Genomic DNA, 21,996 nt, shown 5'->3' with positions numbered 1-21,996 from the left:
TTTTCAAAGTACTTCTCCCCGTAAAAAAGTTTCAAATCAATTCTAGGAGTCTTGCGTTGGTGCTGCAAGTTGACATTTTTACTACCATACATTAGCCCTAAACAAATAGAGTACTTATACTTACGTCGGACAAACAAAAAAAATTGTGGTTACATTGTACCAGTTGAGAATTTGAGATACATACCTTTCTCAATAATTATATGCTTATTTTGTAACACATTAACTTCTAGCACGTCATGATCGTACTAAAAATACAGCGTGATGACTCTATTTTTCTTTTATTAGCTATTTAATATTGAGCCTCTACACGATAGTTTTTAAGAAAAACGAAATTCCTTTTAGTTGGTATATACTTCAAACTCAACTACGTCAGATAAACATATACTCACATAATTAATATTAATACATAATAATTATTCATACAAGACTTAAATACAAACCTACCCCTCTGTAAAAATACAACACTTTACAACATCAAGGACGAGGGAAAATAAACACAGAAGCAACTAGCCAAACAAGCCTTCTATTCGTTCGTAGCTTTTCAATTAGCCATCCTGTCTGTACCTCTGAAAAGGTTTTTTAAAAACCTTGGGATGAGAACAAAGCCACACGTTCTCAGTAGGGAACGTGAACGCCGCAATAAACAGAGTAAATACAAATAGCTAATTCATATCATAAAAACAATTTCACTTAAAACAGTTTTAAATTCCTTTCTTTAAATCACGTTACTTAACAAAATTCCAGTCACATTAACAATTCCTTATACATAAACAACATTCCTAAATACATTATTAAGACCACAACATAAGTAAAATATCCATCAAACACACAAGCAAATCACCAAAACAACAGCACAATCACAAATAAACAATAAAGCAAACACAATCAGATGTAAATGCGCAAACAAGATGGTGCATGCCTGTTCCTAGCGCAGACCATGAGCTCATGCGTCGGTTGTCTATCCGCAACCCGACGTTATTCGGAGTGAACCCCGAATATGGTTCCTTTACTGTGTCAGTTAGACACCTTGACATCACGGTTACCCGTGTCAATTAGGTCTCATCATAATGTGCATCAGAGTAAGAAACAGTGCTATCAATTAGGCAAACATTCCCGCATTAGCAACCTTAGGCTATCCGTTAGGCGGGCACTTTCGCATTAGCAGTTTGGCACAAAGGCCCATTTAAACATACAATATGCTATCAGTTAGGCGGACATTCCCGCATTAGCAGTCTTAGGCTATCAGTTAGGCGGGCACTTCCGCATTAGCACTCGGCACAAAGGCCCATTCAATATAATTCTCAACTTCTCTTTCATTCCCTGTTCCTCATTTTTCTTTCTTCACTATATCTCTCAATATCATTGTCTTTAACTTTAACCTTTCTTAGGGGCAACTTACATTACTTTTCATTTCCTAAGTTTGTCTAATCTAAAACCATGTTGGTAAGGTAATTCTAGAGATCTTAATCTTTAATTTAAGTTAGGTTTTACTGAATTTGGATTAGAATTGAATTTTATACAAGCTTTAAAATTCTGCTGTTGCATTTACAAAAATTCGGAAAACAGACAGCAGCCATGTTTTTTATAAATTCCATAATAATTTCAATTCTAATCCGTTGCTTCTAAATTTTGGTGAGATTACAGTCAACATCCCTAAGTTTCAGAATCCACAAGTTTCAGGTTCATATAACTTCATTTGATTAATTAATTATCAATTGGAAGTGGAGCCCTGTTTTCATAACCAGTTCAGAGTTTCCAGCAAACAACCAACCTTCCAAGTGACTTATCTAAGTCTACAAAATAGATATGAACATGAAACTTGTACTCACTTAAAATAGACTGATAGATCTTTAAAATCCTTTTGAAATCAACTCAAAATTCTGTTTAAATTAAAAGTTATAGCGTCTGGAAGTTGGTACTGCAGAACCAGTAAACCAGAAAAATCTACAGCAACCACTAAACTTCAAAAAATCATATCTTCCAAACCACTTGGCCAAATTCCCTGAAATTTTTATGGAATATTCAAAACACACTAAAGTTTTACAGAAAAATAATTTCATCTAAAAATTAGGTCTAGACTGCTCATTAGGTCTGGACTGCTCCCAAAAAGTCATTCGTTCTGCTGCCAATTATGCAGATTTCTGCAGAAATTCTGCACAAAGTATTTCCAACCACCTCACATACCAAATCCTATATTCAAGCCTAGGATTCATCTAAAATCACATTTCTAACTTTCTTTTGACTAACCAAAGTTGCCCAAGAACTCTTAATTCAATATATCACAATTAAACTAACATATTCAATTAACAACAATCACAACCTAATCAAACAAACAGTTCAATAACCACCATCTGACATAAAAAATTAGAACCAGAATTTCCAGCAATCCAGTCACAATCACGATCTTAACTCAAAATCGTTCTTAAAAACCAAAATCAGCATTACCAAGCATCTTTAAAGTCATCATTCAAACATATTTCAAACAAAGAACAAAACATGCTTTCACAATTACAAACACCCAATACATTTTCAGTGAACTTTCACACCAACATACACGTTCTTTTAACCAAGATCTCAAACTACATAAAACCACCAAGAGACACAACCAGTCACACATTCACTCTGCATCCAAAATCCATCATAGATCAAGCATTCATATATTTACAATAATTCAGTAAACTTCTTAGGCATTCAAAGTTTAAAGTATTTAATTTAATAAAATATCCCCTACCTCAGTGTCGCATTAACAACGTAACCAAACCAAACAGCAGCCTCGGGGACATTTTTTCTATGAGTTTCCTTCCTCTGGCAACAACACAACAGCTCGGAACCTACCTAGCAGCATCAAAATCATCAAGAGCAGCTCCAACATTGGTTCCCGGCGGCAAAGGCTCCAGCAACTACGAAACTAGAAGCAGAGGCAGAACAGAGCAAGGACAGCAGCAACGATTAAACCCAACAAACAGCAGCGGCAGTGATGTTTTCTCAAATTCCAGAAACTAGAAGTAGAAGCAGAACTGGCGAGCTTCTCCCTTCAGTCCTCCAGCGAAGACGTCCGGGCATGACCCTACCTCTCTTACCGCGTCTCTCTCTCTTGTGGTTCTGCTTTCCCAACGACGACAGGGGTGACGGATCTGCGGCGAGGCAACGGCAGCAACGAGTTGAACGATCGGAACCTTCAGCGGCGGCAATGAGATCCACAAGCGGTGCAGCGGCAGCGCTGATTCTTCTCGGCTCGTTGGGGTTTCAGGCCCGCATCTCCCCTCTCTCGTCTGGACTTGACGGCCACGACAACCCAACCATGGAGGTGACGGGTCGGCGGCGCTCGTTGGACGGCGATGCATGCGATGGCTGCAGCAGAGCGTGTTGATCGGCGGTGGAGCAGGCTCGGCGGCAACAGGCAGTGACGCCTCCTTCCTCTCTTCTCTCTTCTCTCTTCTTCCCCGTTCTCTCTTTCCCCTTTCTTTCTTCCCTAATTCTCTGATTCACTGTGTGTGTTTTGTTGTTTGTGAGCTCTTTGTCTGTGTGTATATCTGAAAAAGGGAGTAGCGGTGGTGAGTGAGCGTGGCACTCAAAAAGATGAACAAGTGTGGAGAGAGGTTACGTGTGTGATTTGGGTGAGAGGGGTTAGGGCTAGTGAAATTAAGGTTTAAAATTGGAAATTTAAGATTTGAGTAGAATTTTGATTTAAAACCCAATTTAATAAATATAATTAATTTTAAAAATATTATTTTATTTTTTAAATTACAGATTATTTGTAATTAAATATTTTAATTTAAAATTATAGATAAATAAATAATTTTTTTAATTATAATATTAATTAAAACTTTAAATTATTTCAATTTAAATTATATACAAAACTTTCTTTCATCTTCAATCACTAAACTCTGAATTTTAATTAAGCAAAAACTATTAATTTTAGTAAATAAAAAATATCTAATTATAATTAAAAGTTATATAAGACCAAATTAATTTAAAACATGAAGTCTTATAATCTTTTTAAAAAAATTATATATATAATTATAAATAATTTATTATTTATTTTTTAAAAATCTGGGACTTACATATTCAAAACATAACCTCCAAATTAGTCAATTTTTTTAATAAATATTATTTACAAAATAAAAAATAAAATATACATAAAAATTAACTATTACTATATATTTGTATATAAATATATTTTTTATTTAACTTATTTATATATATATATATATATATATATATATATACAAATAAAATATTTAGTGAGTAATTTTTTGAGTAAAAATAATATATAGTTTTTATATATAAAAATAATATATTAGTATAATAGTATATTACAGGGTATTTGAGTTACTATAGTACTACAAAATTTTTCAAAAAGTCAAAAATTAAGAGTTTGAAACAAACCGATTAAAATTTTGATTCAAAATATTCTTAAAATTTTGAACTTTGAAACAAAATATTTTTTATAAAAAGTCGTTGAAATTCTACAAAATATGATTATTTTGTGTCTAATTTATAATGAAATATATTATAATTTACAATATATTAAAAGCTTGATACAAAAATATTTGTTATAAATGTTTGGTTTTTTGTCCTGTACCTAACTAACACGTAAAACAACTACACGTATTCCGAAAATAAATGAAAGAATCCGATATGATACCTGATCAATATATATAATAAGACAAAATATTTTTTTAGGTGTCAAATTTGTCCAAATAAAATGGAGTTATTATCAAAACTAAATGGAATGCGCACTGCTTACTTGACCCTAAGACGTTGGATTCTTTACAAAGGGAATCAAATTGTTTTTTTAACTTTAGCGTGGGTTCATTCATTTTGGTTGGAGACTTGGTTACTTGGTTTAACAACATTTCGTTGCCTAATTTTATTTAATTTTTTATAGGCTATTTTACTAATACTGACCTACAATGTTTGTTTACCATACTTGATCAATAAAATTTCACGAATATCCAAGATAATTTTCAATAAAAAAATACAAACACACACTACCATTTTTTTTAAAAAAAATTACACTATAACCCATTATCCATAAAAAATTTTCAAGCACTTCTCTCCGTAAAAAAGTTTCAAATCAATTCTAGGAGTCTTGTGTTGGTGCCACAAGCTGATATTTTTACTATTATACATTAGCCCTAAGCAAATAGAGTACTTATACTTACCTCAGAAAAATTAAAAGAAAAAAAATTATGGTTGCACTGTAGTAATTGAGAATTTGAAATACATACATTTCTCAATAATTACATGTTTATTCAAATCATAACCCTCAAATTAATCAATTTTTTTATATTTATTTTATATTTAAATATATATCATACACAAATATCTGATTTAACATTTGATTTTGTATAATAATAATTAGTCCGAAAATTTATAACAATTACTCAATTTAAATTAGCCAAATGCGCGCTAACAATATGACATGTTTAATAAATTTATATTGATCAAATATTAATTTACTTATCTATTTAAATAAATATTAAAAATTTAAATTTTGTCTTATATAGACATACAACATTAAATTTTAAATAGAAATTAAATAAAAAAATCCGATTCCTACTTATTTCGTAAACAATTAAATGCAAACTTATATATAAATATAGTGTTTCGGACATTCAAATTAAATTAGACAAGTTATTCATGTATACAAAAAAGGGGTCAAATTTTCATAGACACGCGCATCACCTATACTGTGTCTGTATATTAGCAGACTAATTAATAGTTAAATACGAGACTTTTTTAATTTGTAAATGTAAATTTTTATTCTTTTTAATTGAATATTTTAACAGTGTATTACCAGACCCAGAAAAAAAAGATAGAAGATTTGTCTTATAAATAGCCCACTAATTATACTTGTCACTCCCACAGCCACGGTTTCAGAGTATCCTCCACTTTCTCTGAGTTCGAATATATTGTCACTCCATGGTTACGCAGAGTGCTCCTTACTTTCTCCGAATCCACTAACAACAGCCACCGAAACCATCATGCTCTCCACTGCAACCGTCAACCCTTCAACCCCTTTCAACCACTCCCCAAATTACACTATTCGCCATATCCTCAACCTTCACTCTCTCCTCCCATCCACATTCTCACTACTATCCAAATCCAATCCCTATTCCTCTTTCTTCCCTTACAGACCCCTTTGCGTGTGCGCCAACGATTCCGCACAGCTCTTCGACTACGACTCAAAGCTCACCAAGGAGTCTATTGTCTCCCAGCACCTTAAGATGGCAATTGTCGGCTTTGGCAACTTCGGCCGGTTCCTTGCCGCCACATTGGTCTGCCAGGGCCATACCGTCCTCGCCTACTCCCGCTCTGACCATTCTGCCACAGCCAGAAAGCTTGGTGTATTGTTCTTCAAAAACCCCGACGACCTATGCGAGGAGCATCCCGAAGTGATCCTCCTCTGCTCTTCCATAATCTCAATGGAGCACGTGATCCTCACGCTCCCTCTCCAGTGCCTCAAGCGCAGCACTCTCTTCGTTGACCTCCTCTCCGTCGAAAAATTCCCCAAAGCTCCTCCTTGAGCTCCTCCCCTCCGATTTCGACGTCCTCTGCACTCATCCGATGTTCAGACCTAAGTCTGCGAGTGACAGATGGACTGGGCTCCCATTCGTCTTCGAGAAGCTTTGTATCCTGGACGAGGAGCATCGTGTTTCTCGCTGTGAGAAGTTTCTCAATGCGTTTGTTAGAGAAGGTTGCAAGATGGTGTAGATGAGTTGCGAGGATCACGATCGTTACGCCGCTGGTTCCCAGTTAATTACTCATACCGCTGGAAGGATTCTTGAAGGATTGATGCTTGAGTCGACGCCCATTAATACGAAAGGATACCAGAGTTTGTTGGGATTGATGGAGAACACTACTGGGGATAGCTTTGATTTGTATTTTGGTTTGTTCATGTTTAATAAGAATTCTTTGGAGATGCTGGAGAAGCTTGATTTGGCGTTTGTGGATCTCAGGAAGCAGGTCATTGCGTGGTTGCATCATGTGGTGAGGAATTAGTTGATGGAGAATGGTGAAAGGTTGCAGCAGCTGGATAGAAGTAACAGCCATGCACTGCTCCGTTGGGCTCAGAATGGATCTGCATTGTTGCATTCCATGTATTTTTTCAAGTATTTCATATTTGGAACTCAAAAAATCTCAAGGGTTTTTGCTACATTGTGTGAATATTTACTATTGATGTTTTAGAGAGTGCTCGTGTTTGTTGAGATTGAGAACAAGCAACTTAATCATTTTGATTCAGAAGGTCTTGTTCTTGTGATGGAAAAAGGGTTATTACATGATAATGATTAATGAGTAATGATGCTAATAATGCAAATCTAATGATGTTGCACAGCTAAGTAGTTCCGCTTCAAACAATTCTAGCCAGTTTGATAAGAACACAAAGCTCAAGTTTGCAATAGTTGGTTTTGGAAACTTTGCCCAGTTCCTTGCAAAAACTATAGTTAGTCAAGGTCATGAGGTTTTGGCATATTCTGGATCAGATGTAATACCCTAACTACCAAAGTACACGCTTCCGGCTGTGCGACTTTGATAGATCGGACATTACGACGACTCTTATACTATTTAATACTAAAATATTAGCCTATTTAAAACTTTAAACCGTAATACTGATCGAAAAATACTTTTGCTATGTAACGCACATCCGTACATACAATACAACTTACAAAAACTCACAAGGAGTACATACATATGTACATATATATTAAATAATATTACAAGTATTAACCAATACATGTTATTCCGAAAATAAGTGAAAGAATCCGATACCTAATCAATATATAATAAGACAAAAATATCTTCTTAGGTGTCAAATTTGTCCAAATGGAATGGGGTTATTACCAAAACTAACTAATGCAATACGCACTGCTTACTTGATCCTAGGACGTTGGATTCTTTACAATGGGAACCAAATTATTTTTTAACTTTAGCGTAGGTTCATTCGTTTTGGTTGGAGACTTGGTTACTTGGTTTAACAACTTTTCGCTGCCTATTTTATTTAACTTTTTATAGGCTCTTTTACTAAAACTGACCTATGTTGTTTGTTTACCATACTTGATCAATAAAATTTTACAAATATCCAAGATAATTTTCAATAAAAAATACAAACACACCCTACCATTTTTTAAAAAAAAATTACACTATAAACCATTATCCATCAAAATTTTTCAAACACTTCTCCCCGTAAAGAAGTTTCAAAACTATTCTAGGAGTCTTGCGTTGGTGCCGCAAGCTGACATTTTTACTACTATACATTAGCCCTAAGCAAATAGAGTACTTATACTTACCTCGGAAAAAGTAAAAGAAAAAAAAATTGTGGTTGCACTGTAGTAATTGAGAATTTGAGATACATACCTTTCTCAATAATTACATGTTTATTCAAATCATAATCGCCAAATAAGTCAATTTTTTAATATTTATTTTATATTTAAATATATATCATACAAAAATATCTGATTTAACAGTTGATTTTGTATAATAATAATTAGTTCAAAAATTTATAACAGTTACTCAATTTAAATTAGCCAAATGCGCGCTAACAATATGACATGTTTAATAAATTTATATTGATCAAATATTAATTTACTTATCTGTTTAAATAAATATTAAAAATTTAAATTTTGTCTTATACATACAACATTAAATTTTTAAATAGAAATTAAATAAAAAAAATCCGATTCCTATTTATTTCATAAACAATTAAATGCAAACTTATATATGAATATAGTGTTTCAGACATTCAAATTAAATTAGACAAGTTATTCATGTATACAAAAAAGGGGTCAAGTTTTCATAGGCACGCGCATCACCTATACTGTGTCTGTATAGTAGCAGACTAATTAATAGTTAAATACGAGACTTTTTTAATTTATAAATGTAAATTTTCATTCTTTTTAATTGAATATTTTTACAGTGCATTACCAGACCCAGAAAAAAAAGGATAGAAGATTTGTCTTATAAATAGCCCACTCGTTGTACTAGTCACTCCCACAGCCACGGTTTCAGAGTATCATCCACTTTCTCTGAGTTCGAATATATTGTCACTCCATGGTTACGCAGAGTGCTCCTTACTTTCTCCGAATCCACTAACAATAGCCACCGAAACTATCATGCTCTCCACTGCAACCGTCAACCCTTCAACCCCTTTCAACCACTCCCCAAATTACACTATTCGCCATATCCTCAACCGTCACTCTCTCCTTCCATCCACATTCTCACTACTATCCAAACCCAATTCTTATTCCTCTTTCTTCCCTTACAGACCCCTCCGCGTGCGCGCCAACGACACCGCACAGCTCTTCGACTACGAGTCAAAGCTCGCCAAGGAGTCCATTGTCTCCCAACACCTTAAGATTGCAATTGTCGGCTTCGTCAACTTCGGCCGGTTCCTTGCCGCCACAATGGTCTGCCAGGGCCACACCGTCCTCGCCTACTCCCGCTCTAACCACTCTACCACAGCCAGAAAGCTTGGTGTTTTGTTCTTCCAAAACCCCGATGACCTATGTGAGGAGCATCCCGAAGTGATCCTCCTCTACTCCTCCATAATCTCAATGGAGCGCGTGATCCTCACGCTCCCTCTCCAGCGCCTCAAGCGCAGCACTCTCTTCGTTGACCTCCTCTCCGTCGAAAAATTCCCCAAAGCTCCTCCTTGAGCTCCTCCTCTCCGATTTCGACGTCTTCTGCACTCATCCGATGTTCGAACCTAAGTCCGTAAGCGACGGATTGACCGGCCTCCCATTCGTCTTCGAGAAGCTTTGTATCCGCGACGAGGAGCACCGTGTTTCTCGCTGTGAGAAGTTTCTCAATGCGTTTGTCAGAGAAGGTTGCAGGATGGTGGAGATGAGTTGCGAGGATCACGATCGTTACGCTGCTGGTTCGCAGTAAACTACTCATACCGTTGGAAGGATTCTTGAAGGATTGATGCTTGAGTCGACGCCCATTAATATGAAAGGATACCAGAGTTTGTTGGGATTGGTGGAGAACACTGCTGGGGATAGCTTTGATTTGTATTTTGGTTTGTTCATGTTTAATAAGAATTCTTTGGAGATGCTGGAGAAGCTTGATTTGGCGTTTGTGGATCTCAGGAAGTAAGTCATTGCGCAGTTGCATCATGTGGTGAGGAATTAGTTGATGGAGAACGGTGAAAGGTTGCAGCAGCTGGATGGAATTAACAGCCATGCACTTCTCCGTTGGGCTCGGAATGGATCTACATTGTTGCATTCCAGGTATTTTTCCAGGTATTTGATATTTGGAACTGAAAAAATCTCAACAGTTTTTCCTACATTGTGTGAATATTTGCTATTGATGTTTTAGAGAGTGCTCGTGTTTGTTGAGATTGAGAACAAGCAACTTAATCATTTTGATTCAGAAGGTCTTGTTCTTGTGATGGAAAAGGGGTTATTACATGATAATGATTAATGAGTAATGATGCTAATAATGCAGATCCAATGATGTTGCACAGCTAAGTAGTTCCGCTTCAAACAATTCTAGCCAGTTTGACGAGAAAACAAAGCTCAAGTTTGCAATAGTTGGTTTTGGAAACTTTGCCCAGTTCCTTGCAAAAACTATAGTTAGTCAAGGTCATGAGGTTTTGGCATATTCTTGATCAGATGTAATACCCTAACTACCAAAGTACACGCTTCCGGCTGCGCGACTTTGATAGATCGGACATTACGACGACTCTTATACTATTTAATACTAAAATATTAGCCTGTTTAAAAATTTAAACCGTAATACCGATCCAAAAATACTTTTGCCATGTAACGCACATCCGTACATACAATACAACTTACAAAAACTTACAAGGAGTACATACATATGTACATATATATTAAATAATATTACAAGTATTAACCAATACATGTTATTCCGAAAATAAGTGAAAGAATCCGATACCTGATCAATATATATAATAAGACAAAAATACCTTTTTAAGTGTCAAATTTGTCCAAATGGAATGGGGTTATTACCAAAACTAAGTAATGCAATACGCACCGCTTACTTGATCCTAGGACATTGGATTCTTTACAATGGGAACCAATATGCTTTTTAACTTTAGCGTAGGTTCATTCATTTTGGTTGGAGACTTGGTTACTTGGTTTAACAACTTTTCGCTGCCTATTTTATTTAACTTTTTATAGGCTCTTTTACTAAAACTGACCTACGTTGTTTGTTTACCATACTTGATCAATAAAATTTCACGAATATCCAAGATAATTTTCAATAAAAAATACAAACGCACACAACCATTTTTTTAAAAAAAATTACACTATAACCCATTATCCATCAAAATTTTTCAAACACTTCTCCCCGTAAAGAAGTTTCAAATCTATTCTAGGAGTCTTGTGTTGGTGCCGCAAGCTGACATTTTTATTACTATACATTAGCCCTAAGCAAATAGAGTACTTATACTTACCTCGAAAAAATTAAAAGAAAAAAAATTGTGGTTGCACTGTAGTAATTGAGAATTTGAGATACATACCTTTCTCAATAATTACATGTTTATTCAAATCATAACCGCCAAATTAGTCAATTTTTTTAATATTTATTTCATATTTAAATATATGTCATACACAAATATCTGATTTAACAGTTGATTTTGTATAATAATAATTAGTTCGAAAATATATAACAGTTACTCAATTTAAATTAGCCAAATGCGCGCTAACAATATGACATGTTTAATAAATTTATATTGATCAAATATTAATTTACTTATCTGTTTAAATAAATATTAAAAATTTAAATTTTGTCTTATATATACATACAACATTAAATTTTTAAATAGAAATTAAATAAAAAAATCCGATTCCTATTTATTTCGTAAACAATTAAATGCAAACTTATATATGAATATAGTGTTTCGGACATTCAAATTAAATTAGACAAGTTATTCATGTATACAAAAAAGGGGTCAAGTTTTCATAGGCACGCGCATCACCTATACTGTGTCTGTATAGTAGCAGACTAATTAATAGTTAAATACGAGACTTTTTTAATTTAAGCCAAATGCACGCTAACAATATGACATGTTTAATAAATTTATATTGATCAAATATTAATTTACTTATCTGTTTAAATAAATATTAAAAATTTAAATTTTGTCTTATATATACATACAACATTAAATTTTTAAATAGAAATTAAATAAAAAAATTCGATTCCTATTTATTTCGTAAACAATTAAATGCAAACTTATATATGAATATAGTGTTTCGGACATTCAAATTAAATTAGACAAGTTATTCATGTATACAAAAAAGGGGTCAAGTTTTCATAGGCACGCGCATCACCTATAGTGTGTCTGTATAGTAGCAGACTAATTAATAGTTAAATACGAGACTTTTTTAATTTGTAAATGTAAATTTTCATTCTTTTTAATTGAATATTTTTACAGTGTATTACCAGACCCAGAAAAAAAAGGATAGAAGATTTGTCTTATAAATAGCCCACTCGTTGTACTAGTCACTCCCACAGCCACGGTTTCAGAGTATCCTCCACTTTCTCTGAGTTCGAATATATTGTCACTCCATGGTTACGCAGAGTGCTCCTTACTTTCTCCGAATCCACTAACAACAGCCACCGAAACCATCATGCTCTCGACTGCAACCGTCAACCCTTCAACCATTTTCAACCACTCCCCAAATTACACTATTCGCCATATCCTCAACCGTCACTCTCTCCTCCCTTCCACATTCTCACTACTATCCAAATCCAATCCCTATTCCTCTTTCTTCCCTTACAGACCCCTCTGCGTGCGCGCCAACGATTCCGCACAGCTCTTCGACTATGAGTCAAAGCTCACCAAGGAGTCCATTGTCTCCCAGCACCTTAAGATTGCAATTGTCGGCTTTGGCAACTTCGGCCGGTTCCTTGCCGCCACATTGGTCTGCCAGGGCCACAGCGTCCTCGCCTACTCCTACTCTGACCACTCTGCCACAGCCAGAAACTTGGTGTATTGTTCTTCCAAAACCCCGACAACCTATGCGAGGAGCATCCCGAAGTGATCCTCCTCTGCTCCTCCATAATCTCAATGGAGCGCGTGATCCTCACGCTTCCTCTCCAGCTGCTCAAGCGCAGCACTCTCTTCGTTGACCTCCTCTCTGTCGAAAAATTCCCCAAAGCTCCTCCTTGAGCTCCTCCCCTCCGATTTCGACGTCCTCTGCACTCATTCGATGTTCGGACCTAAGTTCGCAAGTGACGGATGGACCGGCCTCTCATTCGTCTTCAAGAAGCTTCGTATCCTGGACGAGGAGCACCGTGTTTCTCGCTGTGAGAAGTTTCTCAATGCGTTTTTCAGAGAAGGTTGCAGGATGGTGGAGATGAGTTGCGAGGATCACGATCGTTACGCCGCTGGTTCGCAGTAAACTACTCATACCGTTGGAAGGATTCTTGAAGGGTTGATGCTTGAGTCGACGCCCATTAATACAAAAGGATACCAGAGTTTGTTGGGATTGGTGGAGAACACTGCTGGGGATAGCTTTGATTTGTATTTTGGTTTGTTCATGTTTAATAAGAATTCTTTGGAGATGCTGGAGAAGCTTGATTTGGCGTTTTTGGATCTCAGGAAGCAGGCCATTGCGCGGTTGCATCATGTGGTGAGGAATTAGTTGATGGAGAACGGTGAAAGGTTGCAGCAGCTGGATGGAAGTAACAGCTATGCACTGCTCCGTTGGGCTCGAAATAAATCTGCATTATTGCCTTCCAGGTATTTTTCCAGGTATTTGATATTTGGAACTGAAAAATCTCAAGGGTTTTTGCTACATTGTGTGAATATTTGCTATTGATGTTTTAGAGAGTGCTCGTGTTTGTTGAGATTGAGAACAAACAACTTAATCATTTTGATTCGGAAGGTGTTGTTCTTGTGATGGAAAAAGGGTTATTACATGATAATGTTTAATGAGTAATGATGCTAATAATGCAGATCTAATAATATTGCACAGCTAAGTAGTTCCGCTTCAAACAATTCTAGCCAGTTTGATGAGAAAACAAAGCTCAAGTTTGCAATAGTTGGTTTTGGAAACTTTGCCCAGATCCTTGCAAAAACTATAGTTAGTCAAGGTCATGAGGTTTTGGCGTATTCTAGATCAGATGTAATACCCTAACTACCAAAGTACACGCTTCCGACTGCGCGACTTTGATAGATCGGACATTACGACGACTCTTATACTATTTAATACTAAAATATTAGCCTATTTAAAACTTTAAACCGTAATACCGATCCAAAAATACTTTTGCTATGTAACTCACATCCGTACATACAATACAACTTACAAAAACTCACAAGGAGTACATACATATGTACATATATATTAAATAATATTACAAGCATTAACCAATACACGTTATTCCGAAAATAAGTGAAAGAATCCGATACCTAATCAATATATATAATAAGACAAAAATATCTTTTTAGGTGTCAAATTTATCCAAATGGAATGGACTTATTACCAAAACTAAGTAATGGAATGCGCACCGCTTACTTGATCCTAGGACTTTGGATTCTTTACAATGGGAACCAAATTATTTTTTTAACTTTAGCGTGGGTTTATTTATTTTGGTTGGAGACTTGGTTACTTGGTTTAACAACGTTTCGCTGTCTAGTTTTATTTAATTTTTTATAGGCTATTTTACTAATACTGACCTACGTTGTTTGTTTACCATACTTGATCAATAAAATTTCACGAATATCCCAGATAATTTTCAATAAAAAAATACAAACACACCCCACCATTTTTTTTAAAAAAATTACACTATAACCCATTATCCATAAAAAATTTTCAAGCACTTCTCCCTATAAAGAAGTTTCAAATCAATTCTAGGAGTCTTGCGTTGGTGCCACAAGCTGACATTTTTACTACTATAAATTAGCCCTAAGCAAATAGAGTACTTATACTTACCTCAGAAAAATTAAAAGAAAAAAATTTGAGGTTGCATTGTAATAATTGAGAATTTTAGATACATACCTTTCTCAATAATTACATGTTTATTCAAATCATAACCCCCAAATTAGTCAATTTTTTAATATTTATTTTATATTTAAATATATATCATACACAAATATCTGATTTAACAGTTGATTTTGTATAATAATAATTAGTTCAAAAATTTATAACAGTTACTCAATTTAAATTAGCCAAGTGCGTGCTAACAATATGACATGTTTAATAAATTTATATTGATCAAATATTAATTTACTTATCTGTTTAAATAAATAATAAAAATTTAAATTTTGTCTTATATATACATATAACAATAAATTTTTAAATAGAAATTAAATAAAAAAATCAGATTCCTACTTATTTCGTAAACAATTAAAAATGTAAACTTATATATGAATATAGTGTTTCGGATAGTCAAATTAAATTAGACAAGTTATTTATGTAAACAAAAAAGGGGTCAAGTTTTCATAGGCACGTGCATCACCTATACTGTGTCTGTATAGTAGCAGACTAATTAATAGTTAAATATGAGACTTTTTTAATTTGTAATTGCAAATCTTCATTCTTTTTAATTGAATATTTTAACAGTGCATTACCAGACCCAGGAAAAAAAGGATAGAAGATTTGTCTTATAAATAGCCCACTCATTATACTTGGCACTCATTATACTTGGCACTCATTATACTTGGCACGCGCATCACCTATATTGTGTCTGTATAGTAGCAGACTAATTAATAGTTAAATATGAGACTTTTTTAATTTGTAATTTCAAATCTTCATTCTTTTTAATTGAATATTTTAACAGTGCATTACCAGACCCAGAAAAAAAAGGATAGAAGATCTGTCTTATAAATAGCCCACTCATTATACTTGGCACTCCCACAGCCACGATTTCAGAGTATCCTCCACTTTCTCTAAGTCCGAATATATTGTCACTCCATGGTTACACAGAGTGCTCCTTACTTTCTCCGAATCCACTAACAACAGCCATCGAAGCCATCATGCTCTCCACTACAACCCTAAACCCTTCAACCCCTTTCAACCACTCCCCAAATTACACTATTCGGCATATCCTCAACCGTCACTCTCTCCTCCCATCCACGTTCTCACTACTATCCAAATCCAATCCCTATTCTTCTTCCTTCCCTTACACACCCCTCCGCGTGCGCGCCAACGGTGCCGCACAGCTCTTCGACTACGAGTCAAAGCTCACCAAGGAGTCCATTGTCTCCCAGCACCTTAAGATTGTAATTGTTGGCTTCAGCAACTTCGGCTGGTTCCTTGCTGCCGCATTGGTTCGCCAGGGCCACAGCGTCCTCGCCTACTCCCGCTTTGACCACTCTGCCACAGCCAGAAAGCTTGGTGTATTGTTCTTCCAAAACCCCGACGACCTATGCGAGCAGCATCCCAAAGTGATCCTCCTCTGCTCCTCCATAATCTCAACGGAGCGCGTGATCCTCACCCTCCCTCTCCAGCGCCTCAAGCGCAACACTCTCTTTGTTGACCTCCTCTCCGTCGAAGAATTCCATGAAGCTCCTCCTTGAGCTCCTCCCCTTCGATTTCGACGTCTTTTGCACTCATCCGATGTTCGGACATAAGTTCGCAAGTGACGGATGGACCGGCATCCCATTCGTCTTCGAGAAGGTTCGTATCCTGGACGAGGAGCACCGTGTTTCTCGCTGTGAGAAGTTTCTCAATGCGTTTGTCAGAGAAGGTTGCAGGATGGTGGAGATGAGTTGCGAGGATCACGATCGTTACGCCGCTGGTTCGCAGTTAATTACTCATACCGTTGGAAGGATTCTTGAAGGATTGATGCTTGAGTCGACGCTCATTAATACGAAAGGATACCAGAGTTTGTTGGGATTGGTGGAGAACACTGCTGGGGATAGCTTTGATTTGTATTGTGGTTTGTTCATGTTTAATAAGAATTCTTTGGAGATGCTGTAGAAGCTTGATTTGGCATTTGAGGATCTCAAGAAACAGCTCATTGCGCAGTTGCATCATGTGGTGAGGAATTAGTTGATGGAGAACGGTGAAAGGTTACTGCAGCTGGATGGAAATAACAGCCATGCACTGCTTCGTTGGGCTCGTAATGGATCTGCATTGTTGCATTCTAGGTATTTTTCAGGTATTTGATATTTGGAATTTGAAAAAATCTCAAGGGTTTTTGCTACATTGTGTGAATATTTGCTATTGATGTTTTAGAGAGTGCTCGTGTTTGTTAAGATTGAGAACAAGCAACTTAATCATTTTGATTCGGAAGGTGTTGTTCTTGTGATAGAAAAAGGGTTATTACATGATAATGATTAATGAGTAATGATGCTAATAATGCAGATCCAATGATGTTGCACAGCTAAGTAGTTCCGCTTCATACAATTCTAGCCAGTTTGATGAGAACACAAAGCTCAAGTTTGCAATAGTTTGTTTTGGAAACTTTGCCCAGTTCCTTGCAAAAACTATAGTTAGTCAAGGTCATGAGGTTTTGGCATATTCTAGATCAGATGTAATACCCTAACTACCAAAATACACGCTTCTGGCTGCGCGACTCTAATAGATCGGACATTACGACGACTCTTATACTATTTAATACTAAAATATGAGCTTGTTTAAAACTTTAAACCGCAATACCGATCCAAAAATACTTGTGCTATGTAACACACATCCGTACATACAATACAACTTACAAAAACTCACAAGGAGTACATACATATGTACATATATATTAAATAATATTACAAGCATTAACCAATACACGTTATTCCGAAAATAAGTGAAAGAATCCGATACCTGATCAATATATATAATAAGACAAAAATATCTTTTTAGGTGTCAAATTTGTTCAAATGGAATGGGGTTATTACCAAAACTAAGTAATGGAATGTGCACCGCTTACTTGATCCTAGGACTTTGGATTCTTTACAATGGGAACCAAATTGTTTTTTTAACTTTAGAGTGGGTTCATTCATTTTGGTTGGAGACTTGGTTACTTGGTTTAACAACGTTTTGCTGCCTAGTTTTATTTAATTTTTTATAAGCTCTTTTACTAATACTGACCTACGTTGTTTGTGACAAAGTTAGAATTGGGAATGAAGAATCCAGAGTATTGCGATGTTATCGGTTTCTTGACATTTTTGCTAGTGAAGGATGTCGGATGGTTGAAATGTCTTGTGCTGAACATGATTGGCATGTAGCTGGATCCCAGTTTGTTATACACACAACAGGAAGAATTTTAGAAAAATTGGAGTTAGGGACAACACCAATTAACACAAAGGGTTATGAAACTTTGTTGACTTTGGTGGAAAATACCATGGGGGATAGTTTTGATCTGTACTATGGTTTATTCTTGTATAATTTAAATGCCATGGAGCAACTAGAAAGATTCCATTTGGCTTTTGAATCATTGAAGAAGCAGCTTTTCAACCAATTGCATAGTATCTACCGAAAACAACTACTTGAAGATGAAGAACAGATCCTTGCTTTGCCAGAGAGGTTTATACTGCCAGAGAAATATGAAGACAGTGATGCGTCATCACCTCTTTCAAAAACTGTAGACACCAAAGGAATTTATGCCGAAGATTTCCATCCCATTGGTTAGCATTGTAAGCCGCATAGTAGGTTTAAATAAATCTGTTAATTCTAAAACTAGGGTAACACTTTTTGTCTTTATTGATTTATTTTTATTCATTTATACTAAACTTCAATACTGGCAATATGGGTTGTGGCAATATGGGTTGTCTGAATGATTCTATAACCCATTATTCTAAAATCTTAAGCTAAGCAATTAAGTTCAATCATATAAAAGTAACAATGCATCAACATTCTTTAATATACACAAGTGCACTTGGTTATTTATCAGAAAATTAGTGAAAATGATGGACTATGCTGAAAAATTGTTAAGGGCGTCTGAAGATGGACAGAGTGTCCATATTGTGTCTGATACACAAAATTTATATGACATTTTTTTTGCTCAACTTTTTCGTTTGTATACGCTGCTGGGGCACCTACGTTCTAAAGCGGTAGATGATTTTAAGGCAAAGCTAGAGCAATCACTGAACAACGGAGAAGGATTTGCTTCATCTGTTCACATGTGGACTGAGTCTATTATGCTAGAGTTTGAAAAAGGATCTACTGGTAAATAGTCTGATAGAATGCCTTCTTTGCAGATACATTGTCACTTGTAACTTTATTTGTATATTCTAGAATTTATTGCCAAATCTCAAATGCTATGTTTTCCACCATTAGTTAATAATACATCACTCCACACATATGGAGAATTCAAGTACTTTAAATGGAGAAAAAAGCGATAAGCAGTAACATTGTTTGATTTATATCAAGTTCTTTAAAGATTTGGATGGTATCAGTTTCCTTGTCATTGTGTCAAGGACGTGCATGAATCATTAATGATAGATACTTTTTTATGTTCCTATTTTCTCAAATGAGTTACATTAGCATCTTATGATCGTATTTTCTCACATTAAAGATACGTATTCTCTCATATGGATTTACTTGAAATCTCTTTCCTTCTTGGTAATCATGTAAAACTTTCATATTGCTGGTGAATTGCTCACTTCTATTTGGTGCTTTTGTAATTTTGTTTGTACATTCCAGATGCTACTGTGAGACAGGCTAGTTGGAGTGCATCAAAAGTTAGAGACAAACTGCGTCGGGATATTGAGTCACATGCTTCATCATACGTGACACAAAGTTATCAGAAATAACAACATAATTAAAATTTCCAATAAAGAAGCTTGTATTTCTGGTTTTGAATAAGGAAGCTTCTTAAACATGAGACTAAAGCTGTCGTATCAAAACTTTCAGCTTGTATTTCTGGTTTTGAATTGGATGAAGAAACAGTTGAAAGAATGCAACACAGCTTAAGGGACTATGTGAAACAAATAGTGGAAAATAAAGCAAAAGAAGAGTCAGGGAAGATTCTGATTCGTATGAAGGATAGGTAACAATATTCTAAATATAAATCTTGTCAATTCTTTAATCTATGTACCAATCATGTGTCTGTGTTGCAATTTGCAAGATTTATTTTATAAACTGATTGATTTTTGGAGTTTGGAAATTGGATAGTTGTAAGGATTGAAACTAGTCATGATGCTTTGCTATTGGTGCACGAAATTGTGATGTCCAGGCTCGAACAATCCCTGGTAACGTGAGCAACATGGTACGCGCAATCGTGATTACACTTTAATTATGTAAAATTCATGGCTCTTTCTTTCCCTGGCAATGGCGCCAAGAACATGGTGCCAATACCATGGTTCACAACTTCGATACAACTAACCAGCAAGTGCACTGGGTCGTCCAAGTAATACCTTACGTGAGTAAGGGTCGAATCCCACGGAGATTGTTGGTATGAAGCAAGCTATGGTCACCTTGCAAATCTTAGTCAGGCAGATATAAAATGGTGATTGGGTTTTCAAAAATAGATAATAAAATAAGGATAGAAATACTTATGTAAATCATTGGTGAGAGTTTCAGATAAGCGTATGGAGATGCTTTCGTTCCTCTGAACCTCTGCTTTCCTGCTATCTCCATCCAGTCAGTCTTACTCCTTTCCATGGCTGGCTTTATGCAAGGGCATCACCGTTGTCAGTGGCTACATCCCCTCCTCTCAGTGAATAATATGCTCACGCACCCTGTCACGGCACGGCTATTCATCTGTCGATTCCCGATCATGCTGGAATAGGATTCACCCTCCTTTTGCGTCTGTCACTAACGCCCAGCACTCGCGTGTTTGAAGCTCGTCACAGTCATTCAATCATTGAATCCTACTCGGAATACCACAGACAAGGTTTATACTTTTCGGATTCTCTTGAATGCCGCCATCATTCTAGCTTACGCCACGAAGATTCTGGTTAGGAGATCTAAGAGATATTCATTCTAGCTTATTTCATGTAGAACGGAAGTGTTTGTCAGGCACGTGTTCATAGGGGAGAATGGTGATGAGCGTCACACATAATCATCACCTTCATCACGTTCTTGGGTGCGAATGGATATCTTAGAAGCGAAATAAGATGAATTGAATAGAAAACAGTAGTACTTTGCATTAATCTTTGAGGAACAGCAGAGCTCCACACCTTAATCTATGGAGTGTAGAAATTCTACCGTTAAAAATACATAAGTGAAAGTCCAGGCATGGCCGAGAGGCCAGCCCTCTGATCTAAGAACCAGACGTCCAAAAATGGTTTACACTGATCAAAGATGCCTAATACAATAGTAAAAGGTCCTATTTATAATAAACTAGCTACTAGGGTTTACATGAGTAAGTATTTGATGCATAAATCCACTTCCTGGGCCCACTTGGTGTGTGTTTGGGCTGAGCTTGAGTGTTGTACGTGTAGAGGTCCTTCTTGGAGTTGAACGTCAGTTTTTGTGCCAGTTTGGGCGTTCAACTCTGGTTTTGGCTCCTTATCTGGCGCTGGACGCCAGATTTGGGTAGAAAGATGGCGTTGAACGCCAGTTTACGTCATTTATTCTTGGACAAAGTATGGACTATTATACATTGCTGGAAAGCCCTGGATATCTATTTTCCAACGCAATTGGAAGCGCGCCATTTCGAGTTCTGTAGCTCCAGAAAATCCACTTTGAGTGCAGGGAGGTCAGAATCCAACAGTATCAGCAGTCCTTCTTCAACCTCTGAATCTGATTTCTGCTCAAGTCCCTCAATTTCAGCCAGAAAATACCTGAAATCACAGAAAAACACACAAACTCATAGTAAAGTCCAGAAATGTGAATTTAACATAAAAACTAATGAAAACATCCCTAAAAGTAACTAAATCCTACTAAAAATATACTAAAAACAATGCCAAAAAGCGTATAAATTATCCGCTCATCAGCTATGTATTTGTGAAGTTCTTGAATGATATAGGAGTGCCAGAATTTTTTTGTTCAGGACAAGAAATTAGGATAAATTATTAAAAATAATTGTTAATCACTGTCAATCCCCGGGAATGACGCCAAAAACTTGGTGCAGAATTTATAACCCACAAACTAATCGGCAAGTGCACCGGGTCGTACCAAGTAGTACTTCAAGTGAATG

General features: G+C 35.9%; 1 long non-coding RNA gene and 2 pseudogenes across 1 annotated transcript; 2 read left to right on the top strand and 1 right to left on the bottom strand.

Annotated features, from left to right (window-relative positions):
• Positions 1-369: 369 nt before the first annotated feature.
• On the bottom strand, positions 370-3,644 carry LOC112767019 (uncharacterized). The gene is made up of 2 exons (XR_003184666.3): positions 2,732-3,644; positions 370-566 (listed from the first exon to the last, which is right to left on the bottom strand). It is a non-coding gene; the product is annotated as an uncharacterized lncRNA (long non-coding RNA).
• A 2,346-nt stretch (positions 3,645-5,990) lies between these two features.
• LOC112762882 (arogenate dehydrogenase 1, chloroplastic-like) lies at positions 5,991-10,134 on the top strand (annotated as a pseudogene).
• Positions 10,135-10,137: 3 nt separating this feature from the next.
• On the top strand, positions 10,138-18,543 carry LOC112762881 (arogenate dehydrogenase 1, chloroplastic-like; annotated as a pseudogene).
• Positions 18,544-21,996: the final 3,453 nt, after the last annotated feature.

The sequence above is a fragment of the Arachis hypogaea genome, chromosome 17 (genome assembly GCF_003086295.3).
Source record: "Arachis hypogaea cultivar Tifrunner chromosome 17, arahy.Tifrunner.gnm2.J5K5, whole genome shotgun sequence".
Classification (NCBI taxonomy): Eukaryota; Viridiplantae; Streptophyta; class Magnoliopsida; order Fabales; family Fabaceae; genus Arachis; species Arachis hypogaea.
This window is presented reverse-complemented; position numbering and strand designations above follow the sequence as displayed.